General features: G+C 40.6%; 1 protein-coding gene across 1 annotated transcript in view; it reads left to right on the top strand.

Annotated features, from left to right (window-relative positions):
• Window positions 1-149: 149 nt before the first annotated feature.
• SETD3 (SET domain containing 3, actin N3(tau)-histidine methyltransferase) overlaps window positions 150-16,514 on the top strand; it is a 60,233-nt gene continuing 43,868 nt past the window's right edge. Inside the window, exon 1 of the mRNA XM_079308197.1 lies at window positions 150-302. The gene's annotated coding sequence lies outside the window, so the exon portion shown is untranslated. The remainder of the gene's footprint in view (window positions 303-16,514) is intronic.

Below are 16,514 nucleotides of genomic sequence, written 5' to 3'. Positions count from 1 at the left end.
TAAACGGGCAGATCGCGAGCCGCCGGAACCAATAGAAACCTGAAGGCGGTCCAACAGGGACTGAATGACAGCCAATGGGAGCGCTGCCGTGCCCTCTCTGAGGCCGACCGCGACGGATTGGCCGCCCGGGGCGCGGGAGGGGCGGGGCCTTCCGGCGGGCGGCAGCTCGGCCAATGGCGGCGGGCGGCGCAGAGGGGGCGGGGCCGGGCGGAGCCACCGCCTCCCCACCGCGGGCAGCGGCGTCCGGCGCGGGCTCGGGTGCGCCGCTCCCTCGGGCCAGGCAGGAGCGGCCGCTGCGGGAGGTAAGGCGGGGCCTGCCGGGCCCCCTCCCCTGCCTCAGCCCCTCGCCCCGGCGCGGCGCCTGCCCGGCCTCTCAACCCTCCGGGCGGGTGGGCTCGCCCCGCTCCGCCGCCTCCTTCCCCGCGGGAGGCGCCGCTTTTTGCGCTCTCCCCTCCGCCGCTCCGGGCGCGCTCCGCGGGCCTCACCGCCCGTACCTTCCCCCGCCTGCCCGGTGCGGGGCTGTCCGGGCCTCTTTCCCCTGGGAGCCGCCGGCTCGGCCCGGCCTTTCCCTGTGCCGCCGCCCGGCCGGAGCGGCCGCCGCGTCCCGCGGGTCCGCCGTGGGCGGGCCGGGCTCGTTCCAGCCCGGCCTGCGCGGGGTTCTGGCGAGCGAGGCGGCGGCACTGGCGTTCCCCTTGCCCCATCCCCACTCGAGAGAATGATAGAAACGAAAGTAAAGCAAATGTATTTAAAACTGCTTTCCCCGTGATATGCAATTCCTTTTATTATTATTACTATTTTTAATATGTGATGCGGTTTGACTGCTTCCTGCCCCTCCTTCCCTTGCCATGGAGTCTCCCGTGCCCCAGCCCTCGGGGTCTGGCTCGGGGTGTCTCTGCGGGTGTGGGCTCCTCAGAGCCCTCCTCTGGCTGGAGAAGAGCGTCTGGTTTCTTTGCTTTCTCACCCCGTCTGCAGCTGCTTTAGTAAAGGCGTTAAATCTTTAGAAGAAAAAAAGGCCGGGGGGGGCGGGATTGTGATTAAAATTAGAATAATTCCAGAACTGTTTATTGGCAGGGGTGTTACTCCTGAAACAACCTCGGTGTTTCAGCCTTCCCCTGTTGCTACAACCGCTGCCCGTCCCGTGAACGCTTCTTCCTCTTCTTCACCCAGCAACATTTGATTAGAGTTGCTTGAGCTGAGGCTGTGCATTGCCTCCAGTTCTTAGCAAATGTCTACATTTCGAATTTGGCATACGGTTTTTTACCCTACATTCAGCTATCAGAACAAGCTCAGTTCTTCCTTTTGGAAGTTGTCCCTCACAGTTCAAATCTGCTCTTGCCCCAGGTTTGATATCTGCTCTTCTGGATGGACTTGTCCTTGGAACCTAAGCTTGCTCCTGAGATAAGCTGAAAGTAGATTGTCTTTGTCCCTTCTAAGAGCATGTGACAAGTGACAACTTTGGTCTCTGAAAATTGCTACAATGTTAGCTTAATGTCTCACAAGTGTTTTGTGCTTTCAGTTGTAATCTCATAACTGTCAAGTGAAACATAAGTATTTTGCCGGTGAGTAAACAACTGTGACATTCTGTATGTCCACTATCAGGTTCCTGGTATAAAATAGTAAGCCAGTGCACAAGCTGTTGAGGGAAAGGCATGATGGGCTCAAAGGCAGGGGTGGCTTCCTGATATTTTTGCTCAATTAAGTAACTTAATATGGTAGAGATTCAAGCATGCTGGCTTGTGCCTTAATGAAGTTTTCAGTTATGTTTAGCAGGGATTGAAGTATATATTTCGGTGCAGTTGAAAACACATTCTTGACATTGTGTGCTGAGAAATAGATTTAGGCTGTTGGGGGAATAAATGCCAGAAACCCCAAAATCATTTGTAATCTGTATATCACTATTTCCAGAGATGGCCTGATCTGTTGCTGAAGTCAGATGAGCCTTGAAATAGAATTCTCATTTCAGTATGGTACAGATATTAAAAATAGACTGTATTATGCCTCTCTATGTGGAAAAGTGTGCATCTTGATGATATGTTCATTGTAATAAATCTATTTAGACATGTCTACTGTATCTATGTAATACTCCATCATAGTGGTGCTGGTTATGTAGTTAATTTGATAAATTGTGTAGTTCTCAGAAAGTATTTTAGTGGTTGATCTTTGGAAAAGAAAAAAAAAAAGGGCACTTTAATGGTACTGGAAGTCCTAAGGGATCTGTATCTTTTTCTGGTGGGCTGTCATAGTGCTGGATGCATGAGACCTCATGATGCCTGTGGCTTAAGCTTTTGGAAGCCTGAATAGTTCTGCTAAGTCTGCCCGTACTGATGGCTGAAGTCAGGGTAGCTTGCTTTATTCTCATTTAAGAGTTATGTTGTGTAAAGTGAGGTTAATATTTTCTAAATTAAGAACATTATTTAGGAACATGCAGATAAAGACAGTACATAAGGGTTTTTAATTAATTCTGCTCTAAAAGAGTTGAGAAAAAAAGGTTTGTGGGAGTCTTCAGGAGGAGCATAATTCAAGCAAAGAAATAAAATTGCAAAAGTGGGTTGAGAAACTGGTAGAGTTTATCAGCTTCTTTTCTTCAAAGAGTAAGTAATTTTTTCTTTTCTGGTCAAATAGCTATTTGAGGATCTGATTCAAGAGAGAGACTAGGGAGTTAAGAGTTTGTTTCCTGTGGATAGTTAATAAACTGTCTTGCCTAGAAACATCTGTCAGGTGTTGATAGTAAGAAGCACTCCATCTGCTTAAGAAAGCTTTAATGGGAGGCCAAGGGATATGGGGACAAACCTATAGTAAATAATGTAATAGTTCTGAATTAGCCAGCTGATAAAAATGAATTAAGAAATATATAATTTCTTTTGAGCTGTTCTGTTGGATATGGACTTTTTTTTGCCCTTCAGCATTTTGTTCTATCTTCAAATTAATAATTTCTTACCAGAAGTTTATATTTAATGCATGAGGCAGTCTTGTGCTTAGTATCTAGCTAGGTTCAACTGAGTGGGGAGGGAGATAATGTCAAAATGACAGGACTTCCTTTTTTTAGTAGATTAGTACTATCTCAAGCATCTGAAATCAGAATCAAGACTTGTTTTCTTTGACTCTAATTATAAGAGTAAATGTCTTTTGGAATTTGATTCCCAACAATTAGCTAAATTTTTTTGTATTTGATTATTTATGTAAGTGTATAAAAAGAATATTTAGCTAATTTTAGTAGCTTCTTTTGATATTATTCTGCAGACTAGCTTCTTCCCAGTATCACAGCAATACTTATATACCATCATTCTTTCCTTAACCTTTAATAGGATTAGCAGTTCTTTGCAGAGTAGATGTATGCAGTGCATAAAGCAGTGATTCAGTCTTTCCTCTTTTCCAGATGCTTTAGGCTTGTGCTCATGGTTGACAAACCTGTGGTGGTACAGCTTTTTATAGTCAAGGGAATTATTTGATTCTGATCATTCTTTGCTAGATAACTTGTTAAAGGCAGTTCAGCTTCCTAGACTTGGCTTTAGATGACTAATACACTTTTTGACTGTCATGTAAAATATGAAAAAGAAACTCTCAAAACTAAAAGTACAGCAGGAGTTCTTCATTGCTCCATAAAAATCGCCCATTAGTGTTGTCTGGCCTTAGTCTTGTGTATTTGGAGCTAGGCTTGTGTTTGTAGTAATTAAGAGGTGACTTCATGCCCAAGTGTATTTTAACATTGCTTTGCATTTTTGGTCTTGCCCTTCCTCTGCTTTAACCTTCTTTGCTCCCTTTTTCTGTTTTTAGCTGCTCTGCCCTACATTGCCTCTTGCTTGCATCTCTTCTAACAAATGACTATTCCAGTTACTCCTTCTATCCCTGCCCTTCCTTTACCACTTCCCATACTGTTCAGGTAGAATGATAATCCTTTTTCTTTCTTTGAAATAAGGAAGAATTAGAGTTGTATTCTTTCATTTTGATTCTGTCACCAGGCCAGAGCAGCAGACCTGCAGGAGAATTCCACCTGTATGTCTAACCTGGGCTGAATCCTGTAGAGGTGTGAATGACTGTGCTTGAGATCAGTTTTATCTCCAGTACTGGTGTTTACATGCTCTGAAGTTGGCCAAATGTAGGTAATACATAAAGCCATACATATGCATAAAGGAAAATACATGTTTCTAAGAATGTACCTGCTAATATCTTATTAGGAATCAAAATACAATATAACTTGTAACTCAAGAGATATTGTTCTACTTTTTTAGCAGGAATTTCTGAGCATGAAGTTAAAATCCATTATGTACTAGGGGATGTCAGATTAGTTGGCTTATTTTATTCTTGGGTATATTCCCAATATCTGTGAAGTAATTGGCTAACCTGTCCTGGAAGTGCCTACAGCAGTGTTTGAACACATGGTTTTCAACTAGTGTTTTAAGGTAGACCAAAATTGTTTTTGTAATTGAAGATAGACTGTAAACTCTGTCAGTTCTATTCAGTTGCTTTTTTATTATTTCTGTTAAGAGAGTGGTAACCTGCACTGAAAGGAAGGGAGTCAGTCTCTGGGGCTCTTGTGCTAAGTATCTGATTCTAGCCTTTTGCATGCAGGTCAGTCTGTAGGTTGTCCTGTTTATATGTTTGTATATATTTTAGAATATGATAAATAATGATAGGATCATCTCAATAAAATTAAATCTCTTACATTACAAATGCTGACTGTATTTATTAGTTAGTCTTGCTTTGTCTTTAGTGCCCAAAGTTTTCAAGTAGTGTTTCAGCAGAGTAGGAAGAGGATGTGGTGTGTGGATTTCTAATTCCTTGGAACCTGTATTGCTGGTCCAGAGCTTCCATATGCTGGATCTTGCCTGGTGTTCTCATGCCAAGCTAAGGAAGGATGAGTTACTTTGTGGGAAGGGGTTGGTGCCAGCCAGGCATGAGGTGCAGGCTGTTTCCTGTTCTTGGCAGGTCCTGTGGGGATTGTCATTGTGGCTGCTATTGGAGGTGCTTGATTGTCTTTATTTGATGACAGTTTATAGGTGTAGCCACTTAATAACTTCAAGAACTGAGAGAAGGAAATTCTGCATGTAAGAACTTTTGTATTGAAGTATTTCTGACAAGGACTTCTGAAAGATCTCTTTTTACAGGTTTATCTCTAGGTAATTCAGATGAATAGTATCTCGAGGTCTGCAATTGCATAATTTGTGGAACTGTAGGTCTACTTTGTCCCACTGCTCAAGTCATCAGTGAGGATGATTGTCAGTGATACAGATTATCTCAGTACTAATCCCTGGGATATGCTGGTAGAACCAGCTTCCATCTCAACATTGTGCCATTCACCACAACCTCCTCAATCCAGCAGTGCAGCCAGTTTTCAGTCACCTCACTGCCCATTGCTGTAGTTGGTAGCTCATCAGCTTGTCTGTGATGGGAGATGTCAACAGCCTTACCAATGCAGAGATGAGCAGCATCCACTGCTCTCCCATCGAGGTTGCTTGCTTCAACAGCTTCCCTCCACTCAGCATTGGTGAGGCCACATCTGGAGTGTAGTGTCCAGTTCTGAGCCCCCCAGTGTGAGTTACAGAAGAGAGGGAAGTGGAGGGACCACTAAGATGATTAAGAAACTTTTCTCATATGAAAAAAGGCCTGTTCAGCCTAGAGAAAAGAAGGCTCAGCAGGATCTTCTTGGTGTCTACAAATACCTGAAGGGAAAGTGCAGAGAAGGCAGAGTCAGGTTTTTTCAGGGGTGCCCAGTAACAAGAAGTAATAGGCACAAACTGCAACAGAGGATGTTCTCTCTGAGCATCAGGAAATACTTTTTTACTGTGAAGGTGACTGAGCACTGTTCAGAGACTGAGTTTCCATTCTTTGAGATATTTAAAAGTTGTCTGGACATGGTCCTGAGCAGCTGGCTCTAGGTACCACTGCCTGAGCAGGGGGGTTGAACAAGTCAGTCTCCAGTGATCGCTTTGTGTGAAATTTTAATTTTTTTTTAATAGTTGATTTAAATATTTGTGTTCCTGATCCTATTTTACCAAAGATGAGATCCTGTTTTACCTTACATCAGATCTCAGGGCCTGAATGTATTCCTGAAGGCAAGTCTTGTCATTGAAGAAGATATGTAATACCAGTCTTCTTTCCTGTGTCCTTTGTCATCAGGTTCCCTGGCCTCATTCATCATCAGACTCACACCTTGCCTTGTCTCCTCTTTCTGTAACTCCTGATGTACCCGATGAAGCATTTGTGAGCTTGGAAGAAGTGATCATTGAAAGTCTCACCTCTTAAGATCTTAAAAAAGGTGGAGTAGTAGCAGAATCCTTTTATTTCCATCCTTCAGTTTTCAATTGTGTACTCTTAGAAGGAGTGAAAGTAGTAGGCTGCTAGAGCATATTTTGTGAAACCTTGAACAGATGCCTGAGTTAACAAACACCAGATTACCCTTGTGCATCAAATCTCTAGTTCCAGGCAGCTATACAAGATTTGTTTTAGCATTCAACATTACTTCCCCCCCCCAAATACAACAGAATATAATTTTTTTTTCAAAAGCAGAAGGTGTTAGGCATGTAGATGCTTTTATGTTTTTGATACCTGTACAGACAGCATTCAGGGTTTGTTAAAATGGTTCTGTTTTACTGCATTGGTCATCACTATTCCTTATTCTGGTTTTAACATTTATTTTTCTAGACTTTCACTGTGATACAATGAATTCTCACTAATATGCTCTTCCATTCTTTTGATAGAAAGGGACAGAGGTTGATATCAGTGTTCATATAGTTGGTTTTATTATTTCTTCAAGACCAGTGATAAAATGCTCAGATCTTCCAGTCTTAGCTGGTTCTCTGCACTAATCTGCAAGTTTATTTATTCAGTTTTGCCCCTTGATACAAAAGCATTTCTTTAATGTATCTGCATAGTTTTTCTTATTGAAAGTGCTACTCAGAAATAGCTACTGGCCTGTATTTAAAAGTCCATGATCCATTTGTCCAGGGTTTAGTTTTTTACAAAACTGACTTTTCAAAATAGGACTCAACAACCTTCTGGGTCAGTCTCCACAGCCTTGTACAGTCTGTGGCATCTGGATGGTTTGTGAGCTTCCAGGTAGCATGGTTAGAGCAGCTGGGATTCAGGAAACTGGTGACTGGCACATTTCAGCATTCTTATTGTGGAACTCCAACTTTAACCTCTGTAAGTCAGCAGCCATTCTACAACTGCTACTCACTTTGGAGGGTAACTGCCTGTGTTTGGATATTCCTGCTATGTCTTGATGCTTGGAGGCTGTCATTGATGTATGTACATATATAGATAGATGTAGATATATGCATGCATGTATCCATGATCTTGCAACTGGATAATCTTTTCTTTGGAAACTGCCTTTTTCAAATGAAGTGGATCTTAGCTGGAAGCTGAGCTGTGTATGGATGCATTTTTTTTGCTTAAGAAACTTTGCGTGGGATAGTATTTTTAGACTTTCAGAAAGTAATAAGGGTTGGCTGGTGAAGAAAGAAATGCCTGGTTACTTTGGATGACAACCTACGGTGTGTATTCTTCCCATTTGCTGAGCAGAGTTGCATTGAAAGCATATTAATATATATTAACTCTACTTGAAATAGAGAAGCATCCATTTCCTCTGGAGTATGCTGCACCTGATTCTGTCAGTCAGGAGTAAGTAAAATGGATGTTGTCAGACCAATTTGAGAAGCTCTGTGTGCTGATACTGTGAGTACACTGATGGAACTGTAAAACTTAAGAGTTGCAGAAAATGACTGTTGGATTTTCATGAAAGTGGCTGTTCAGAAAATGACTGTTGGGTTTTCATGAAAGTGGCTGTTCAGAAAATGACTGTTGGGTTGTCAGATTCAGATTGTATCTGTTCTCTGCCCCTATTTCCACAAGTCAGCATTCAAGCAGTTAGTTGTTCCCAGCTGATGTTTGGGAAGATAGAGCTCTGTTAAGGGCTCATGAAATTACAATTTTTGCATTTGTCAATGCCCTATTTGAAAATAGAATTCATGTTTTCAAGACAATGATAAATAATATATGATTTCCTGTCACTGTAGGATGCCTGGCTTCTACAACCTGTTTCCCTGCTTCCCTGAGTGTTTGAATCCATGCCTGAATATAAAAAGTGGTCTGTTGCACTTTGACTTTGGGCAATTGGAGAAAAGAATGAATAGACCAATACAAAAATTGCTTGTTCTATTCTGTGATGTCTGAGTAAGTGATTTGGAGGTATAGTGTAGAGTTTGATAAAATGATATGAACAGTCAAACACTTTGCAAACTCTAGTAAGCAGTGATTGTAGTCTTGAAGGCATGGTGTATGCCTAGTTTGAAAGTGGAAAGTTAGTGTAATGATGCCAGTTTTATTTGTCATACTGGGGTTTTTCTGTAACACTCCAAGACAGCAAAATTCTGTGCAACTTTGTGGAATAAAGTTGTATCTTTTCCAGAAGACTCTCAAATGGCAGATCAGGTAAATAACAAAAAGCTAATTTGAGCACATTTCTGCAGGCTTCTGTCCTGGCTGTATATGACATGTTAGCCTAAGGCCTAGGACATGAGTGGTGTAGTTTTGGAAAGTACTGCTGCTCCCAGAATGCATGGACAGAGAATCAGCAGTGTCATCTGGTTGAACTGGATTCTTGCTGCAGCCAGGAAGCCATGCAGGTGTCAGATGAGATGGAAGGTGCAGGGTCTGCAGGGGCCTGGGACATTTGAAAGTCCAAACTGCTGAAATCTGGCACGAGTGGATTAGCTTTGCTGGCTGTGCAGGAATGAGATAGGCCCAGGAAACTAGGAAGGACAGTACTTAGAAATAAAAACACTGAAATCTCAGTTTGGGGGGGTCAGGGGTAAGACAAGCTCAGGTTTCCTAGAGGTCTGTAGGAAGACTGTAGAAATCTTTTCAACTCTTTATCTGAACATTTTGAAATACTGCTTGTAGGATCTGGTCATCCCTACTCTAATTCAGTGCATAGCTGGGGGTCAAAGAGATAGGTTGGTGAAATGACTAGGGGTGTGTACCAAATTAAGACAGGGCAGGAAAACAGATCCACAGCAGATGTGTTAACAGTTCATTAGTATACTAGAAGTAGTAACCTTGTGAAAACATGCTGCTCAATCTTTCTGTGTTAATACAGAGAGGAGGGCTTTGTTCAGAAAGTTTTATGGCCTTCCTAGATGTTTTAGAACTAATGTGGGCAATGTGCTTACTCTGTAATATGTGTACTAAAATAAAAGTTTAAAATATTTCTACTTTAGCTTGTGTTGTCACCTGTGAATATGAAAAAAAAAAAAAAAAGATGTTGCCTAGCAGTTCTCCTGTAATTCTTCTGAATTGCGAGGATTAATATTCTGAGGAAATGGTGACAGTACCTTGTAATCTGTATATGTTTTGTTTGTTACTTCATCAAACATCTGAAAGCTCAGGGATGAAGCTAAGTAACATTTAATACTGCTGTGTCTTTCTTGTTCCTTAGAGCCCGGTAAATGTGTATGTTAAAAGATTTTTTATTTCAAACCACTGCAGAGTTTGAGTAAATATGGAGGAGACTGTAAGGTCTCAAGCTGCCAGCTATGAATACCAGAAGGTATGAAGGGACTTGAAGGAATATGCTGCTTCATTATCAAGGTCTAGAATAAAAAGATCAGAAAACTGGCAGTCTTTCACCTGACACTTCTAGACACCTTCTGGAATAATAACCATTTTAACCACTAGCTGGAGAGTGGGCTTAAGGCAAATGGGTTTGGAAGACTTTCTGACAGTTGTTAAGTCCTCAATTACATCACTTAGCAGGCATTCATAGCAGAAACTTACTACCTTTTTTTTTTTTTTTTTTTTCAATGTGCATAGCTCTTAAATGTTGTCAGAAGTTCCTCTCCCAGCTGTCAAATAGAACTCTTTTGGGATTTAGAAATGTGGAGTGCTTGGTCTGCCCTAGGTGGTTTGAGGACACTAAAATTGCAGTGAACTGAAGTGTAATCGTAACTAGGCTTGAGGGCTGTGATCCCTTCTGTAAGGGTTTGCCAGCAAAAGAAGCAGCTCTGTAACAAATGTATTGGTAAAATGTTTCTTTCAAACTAATATGGAGCGTCCCCAGAGTATTTCTTATCAATTGCATTGCAGTAAATCTGTGCACTGATACAATTTGTACATTGGCAGCCATTGTACAACCTTGCTATATAACAAAGCACTCAACTCTCCTCCAATTTCACATGGAGTGACAGCAATGCTCATTCATTATTTCCACAAATGAGCAGTGATAGATTTTTATATATATGTGTACAATGAGCTGATGTTGCTCTGCATCCAGAGCAGGAAGGCAGGCCAGGTGTACCTTCTGTGTGGGTAAAAGAGCAGCACACTCATGCAGGTGGAGTGCCACTCTGAAATTTTTGCCTCTCTGCAACCATGATCCTGTACTAACATGTTCTGTCAGGTGTCTTTCAGAAGTGTAGAGGGCACACAGTATAATTTAGCAGCAAGCCCATTAACTGGCATAGCTATTCCCACATCTTGGAAAGGTTAAGAAGAGATACACAAATGCACAATGAAATTCTCCAAACTTTTCATTGTTCACACTAGTTTCTGTTGTGGGTCCTGGCTGCAGTCTGGAAGTTCAATAAACTCTTCTGGGCCATGTTTTGTTTGTCTGACAGGGATCCTAAACTCTCCTGGTCAGGGTGAAGTGCCACCATTACCACCTCTGACTACATGTTTAAGGAGTTCATCTGCTGTAGAAGCTTGGTGGAGCAGCTGTGCTTCATACTCTTAGCTAGGAAAAAATACAGCAGTTACTTTAAAACTGCTTAGAATCCCTTCTTTAAGTACAGGGTATTCCAGGAAGCAACATGAAACTGTAGCTGAATTCAGATATTTATAATTTCAAGCACAGTTTAATTGTGCACACTGGGTAGTGTCAATTCAGTGTCCAAATATAGATACTGAAGTGGTTTTTTGTTTCCAGCAGTGGTATTGAAACATTCAGCCAATTTAAGTCAGTACAAGACTTGAATATATAATGAAACTCGTTTTGAGGGCAAGAACTGCGTATGTTGCCACATAGCCTAGAAGGAGTCTTAAAGCTTGTGAAACTTGTTTTCTCCTCTGGATATCATCTTTCCTTCCCCCCTTTCATTAGATTAATTTGCAAGAGGTTTCTTGTAACTTTGTGTACATATGGCAAGGACTCTGTGGGTAGTAAGTTCTTTTCAATAAAATGTAAATCATGTATATGATGTATGGTTACATCTGCATCTCCTGGCTGCTTGGAGGAGTGACTTCAACATGAGAACTAGTTACATGAGAAGGGCACAAGGATGTGGCCATCCTTTCATAGGATGTGCTGCCTATGCCGAGACTGGAGACGTGGTTTGTCAGCATGATAGCCCTATGTGATTATCTAATTGGAAGGGAACAGTGTAGGAGGCAATAGTAAATCATATTGGAGTTGCAGTATGTGTAGAAAGCAGAGGGTAGGAAAAGGTGTTAAAGCAAAAACTAAGCTGAACTGAGAGGAGAATTTTTCAGTGCGTAGCAATAATTGTGGGTCCGATTGCTACTAGGTTGCTTGAGGGCATTCCACTTACATGGAATTATTGTTGCAATTAAACAGTAGTCCTTGGCATTAAGTGTCTTCAGCTTTAAATCTCTTCCTGTTAATTGGAATATATGTTATTGCCTAGTTATGTGTTATTTATGCTATTGACTATAATGCAATTAAAAAAGGACTTTAAAAAAAATCTACATAGTGATACTCAATTTTTTTTGCTATTCAACCAGGCTCTGTTCCTTCTGCTCTAGCTGTTACGTGAAGCAGGCCACAGTAAATATGTAGTGATATGTATCAATATGCATCAGTCTTTTCTGTGCATTCTAGAGAATTTGAAAAAAAAATGGATGGTATACACACTTTTTAAAAAAGTATTTTCAGTAATACAGATGGAGGAATGAGTTGCATTTTTATTAGTAGCTCTTTCCCCCATTTCAAGAGGTGCTGCCTCTTTTTTGGTGGTTGAAATTGCTATGATTCTTAGTGAACTGTACATTTTGGGTTAAAAAACAATTGCCATGGAAATATATGCTTGGATGGCATCATCCTAAAGTCCTAATTGCATGCAAGGCCTTGCCAAAATTTCCAAGTGCATCAGCTGTCTTGAGCAGGGACAGAACATCTGCTTGTAGCTGCTTACTGTGGAGCGATTTATTGAGTGTTACAGTGTTTTGTTGCACCTCTATTAACATAGTATTGCTTAATTTTAACTTGTGCCTTCATAGTCATGAGTGTGACTAATTTTTTTACTTTTATGAAATAGTCTGATTAAGCAAAATCCATGAAATGGTGTTGGCAGATCCTAGGTTTTGATGTCATCAGTCATCATTAATATTGAGATGTCAGTGAAGACACTTGGTCAAAGTGCCAGCATGGCCACGGAGTTGCTGTCTGAAATGACATGCTGAAGTGATTTTGAGCTTTGTTGGCACATTGCAATGGCAAGTAGAACAGGTTGTTTTAAGCCATCACAGGAGCTATTTTTGGAAATTGTGGAATATTTAGATCTTTATAAAGGCATTTAAGTACAGTAAAGGTAGCACATAATTACTACTTCATGTCTTAACGTATGAGCACTTTTATTTCAACATTGTGTAGTATGTATATGCACAGGATAACAGGTAAAATCAAAGTAACTTTCTAACTATGAGTCTTGTGTAGGTATGACATACTGGCTAGTAAATATTTTGGTCCATATTAACATTTCTGAATTTGTGGTTTTACTATTTGGGAAGTTTTCTTATGTGAGCACTGCGAGGCTAGATCTAGACAACTACTAATCTAGCTCATTTTTTAGACTAAACTTTTTCGAAGCTTCTTTTATATGTTGAGAGTGTTTCTTCTGGAATTATACCACCATAGCAAACAGCTCTTGCAAGACAAAACATGTAAGTAGTGTTCTTACAAACAATCAAAATGTATTTTATATCTGGGTTTATTTATGTCAATCATGTGTCTGTCTTATGCCTTAGTAAACAGCCCATATGAAGAATTAAGTAAAAAGATTGTCTAGCTGGAAAATAGATGCTTTGCAATAACTAGACTTTTCTGAATAAGTACAAAAGCAAAAATGATACCTAACAATTTTTTATTTATTTGTTTAGTTGGCATTAATTGTTTTTAAAGCAATGGCATACATACACTGTAATTGTACTCAAACCCACCCTGTAGGAAGAGAAAGCATTCATTTGGAAGCATTAAGAACATGGGCATACATTTTTAATGATTTTTTTGCCAGTAAGTTCTTTTCATTTGCGAAGGCTAGACAGACATTTTCTGTGTCACTCTTTTTTTATTCCACATTGGGGGGAAAATTTATTCTTACTTAGTTACATTATTTAGATGATCATACTTTTCATATGGTGGTGTGTCTACTTTAGAAAACAGCAAAGCTTGCAACCACTGGTGTGGTAGATTCCTTGAAGAAAAGAGATGCTTGTGAGAAGGAAATATCCCAGAGAAGGGAGACAGAGGTAAATGGTACCTACCTCCTGAAGGGAATAAAATCCATCTGCTAAGTGAGAAAGATGAGAAAAGGTATGGGAAGGAAATAACTGAATCAAAAGACATGAGGCTTTCAAAGGCTTTTTCTCATGAAGACCATTCTTGTTAAGAAGTGATGGTGACAACCTATTTAATTAGCTTTACCTGAATGGTGAAATGTTCAGAGTCATATTGCAAATACTGCAAATAGATCACACGGTTAATCGGGTCTTTGAAAAGAAAATAAAAATGAGTTTGTATATGAAGTATGGTAAACTGCCCTGGATAATTTCACAGGCCTCCTTGGGCTGCAGGAAGCAGCATGAACATATTGGAGAAAATCCCTCTGTCCTTTTCCTGTAGGTCTCTAAGCAGCCTGCTCTTGGTTGCTTTCACTGTTACTTTTCCTCCGGTAAAAGACAGGGTGGGGGGAGAAGAAAGATAAAGGAAACTATGGTAAGGATGAAAACTGTAGACTTTACAAAGAAACAGAGCAGAGCCCTTCTCACTGTTCCTCGAGGAGATAGTGGATGCTGTTCAGTGCAGTTCTTTGTAGATGGGAAGATATGAAGGAATGTAGTAAGTATTTTTTAATCAAGAAGATTGTGGAGGAAGACCTGTGACTTTGGGGGGGGTCTTGAATCCAGGGAGCAGACACTAGAAAGGGAGGGAGCAATGGCAAGCCAAACTTCATAAGATGGAATTGGAAAAAAACTGCAGCTTATAACCAGTATATGTGTGTTCCAGGATCTCTCTTCCTGCAGAATGTATCTGGAGCTGTGGGTTGCTGCTGGAGATGGCTTTCTTGCCTTGATGTTCAAATGAAAAGCCTAAGCAGCTGGCCTGTATTTTATATAGAATAGAGTGTTCAGATTAACTAGCAGGAAGGGACTGCGTTTGAGGGGTGCAAATCGTTTTGGGAGAGCAGGAGCTCCTAGGGCACTCTGTTGTGTTGTGCATTGGACTGATTCTAAGTGCAGCATCTTGCCATGAGTAGAGCCTGTATCAAAACTAGCTCTTCAAGGAAATTGTGTGGGTTATGGCTAAGGGAAACATAAATTCACATTGTATTTTAAATGGAATGTATTCATAAGTGGAAAAAGTATGGGCTTTTCTGTTATTAATCTTATTAGTTCTTTAGGTCATTTTTGTCAGCATTGTCATCAGTATTCCAGAAATACTTCAGATCCTGTTTAAAATAAAAAGGCTGCCTTGTTATTATTCTTCTATACAATCACACAAGGTCCAACTTCCAAAAGAGCTTGCAGCCTAAACAGAAGAGCAGAGCCATGCTGGAGAAAGGAAATACACAGACAGTGAACTGCAATGACATTTGGATTTAGAACAGCTTTTGGGACAAACTTGTAGAGGAATTGGAAGAAAAAGGAAAAGGCAGTCATAGGAGAGGAGAATTCATAGCAAGAAGAGAAGGGCTGGAGTACATCAGAGGTGAAAGAGCTGGGGGGAAAGGGATTGAATCAGTAACTAATTAGTCATTTATTTAGTGGGAACATTTAGATTAATACCTTAGGAGTGATGAGAATGGTAATGTGGTTTCCAAGTGACATGATGTAGGTGGTTTTCAGAAGAAAACATAGCGTTCATTGTAAATGTATAAGCTGAATTTTTCTTAAAGATCACAGATCTCTTCCTCTGCCCACACTGTTCTTACACTTCTTGATTTCATCTATTTGCTATGAAATGTATTTATCATTTTAGCCACAGTCATAAGATTCAAACTTAGGAGAAAAAAACCAAACTTGATCAGTGGAAGCAAAAGATCACATTCTGCGTAAAACTGGTTATATCAAGTGTAAAATTGTGTTCTCCTACATACAGATTGGAGAGCTCCTGTCAGTTGCCTATAAGCATTAAGCTTGTCCTTCAAGACCCTGGCTTCTTAACATATGTTGATATAAGAAATGATACAGTTCCCTTTCTGAAGTAGAGGTGAAAAGGACTTAGGCTAGGCAGTCAAACTAGGAAAAGAAATTGCAGACCTCATTTGTGTGCATCCCCACTCATCTGTCCTCCCTTTCGATACAGCCAAAGAACATATCCCACAGCCACCTACAATACTCACCTCTCCTTGCTCTTTGCATGGCTTGAGAATTCCCTTGTCTTTTCCTTGTCTGCCCTTGTTTACCCATATGTATCCTTCTAATACAGATTCTAGATCTGCACCCCTCTGCCATCTGTGCCTGTATGTGCCAAGTAGATGCATGGAGTGGTAACTATTATGTAATAATGAGAACATAATGTAATTAGCATCTACAAGGATCTGAATTAAAGATGATACAATGTTAAGATACTGCACTGAAATGTACCCAGTCCTTGAAGCAAAGTTAAACTTGTAGAGGTAACTCTTGCTGTGGGAATCCCTAACTTGGTTGGTATTGTAAAAGTCTGGCAAATTTTTGGGTAGCAGATTTATGGCTCTGCAAAGTAAAAAGTAATATCTGAAGAAAATAAGTCAGTTCTCTCTGGTGCTCAGTTTGTCCTGCTTCACCCATCAACTTGTTGGATGTTTTCAATCAACTTTATTGGAGTAGGACTACTCTAACAGAGCTTGACCTGCTGGCTAGAGGAATAGCTGTGTTGAGAATAACTGACAATCAGGGCATGCAGGTGAACTAGTGTCCACATGCACAGTTCTATTGAAACCTGCAGAAGGAGATGCTGCCTGGCTCCTGTGGTCCTGTGGGGAGGGAACAGAAAGCAAAGTGCTTTCTATGGCATGGCTTTCTATGGCATGTCAGACCATATTTCAGCTAAATTTTTGGTTTTGGCCTCTAAAACGATATTCAGCTAATGCATAGAGACACTGCAGGGATTCTGAGGCCACTGGAAAAGAAAGTGAGATATACATCCAGAATAAATCAGACTCCATGCAATCTGCATCATGTAGGATAATTTTTTTTAAAAACAGCACAGTTAAAAATTAACATAGTGTTTACTTAGCACAATGATCATATTCACAGTTTTGTAACAAGGGTTGCAAACTTGTATTTTTACCCAGTAG

Source organism: Erithacus rubecula (assembly GCF_903797595.1).
Source record: "Erithacus rubecula genome assembly, chromosome: 6".
In the NCBI taxonomy this organism is placed as follows: domain Eukaryota; kingdom Metazoa; phylum Chordata; class Aves; order Passeriformes; family Muscicapidae; genus Erithacus; species Erithacus rubecula.
This window is presented reverse-complemented; position numbering and strand designations above follow the sequence as displayed.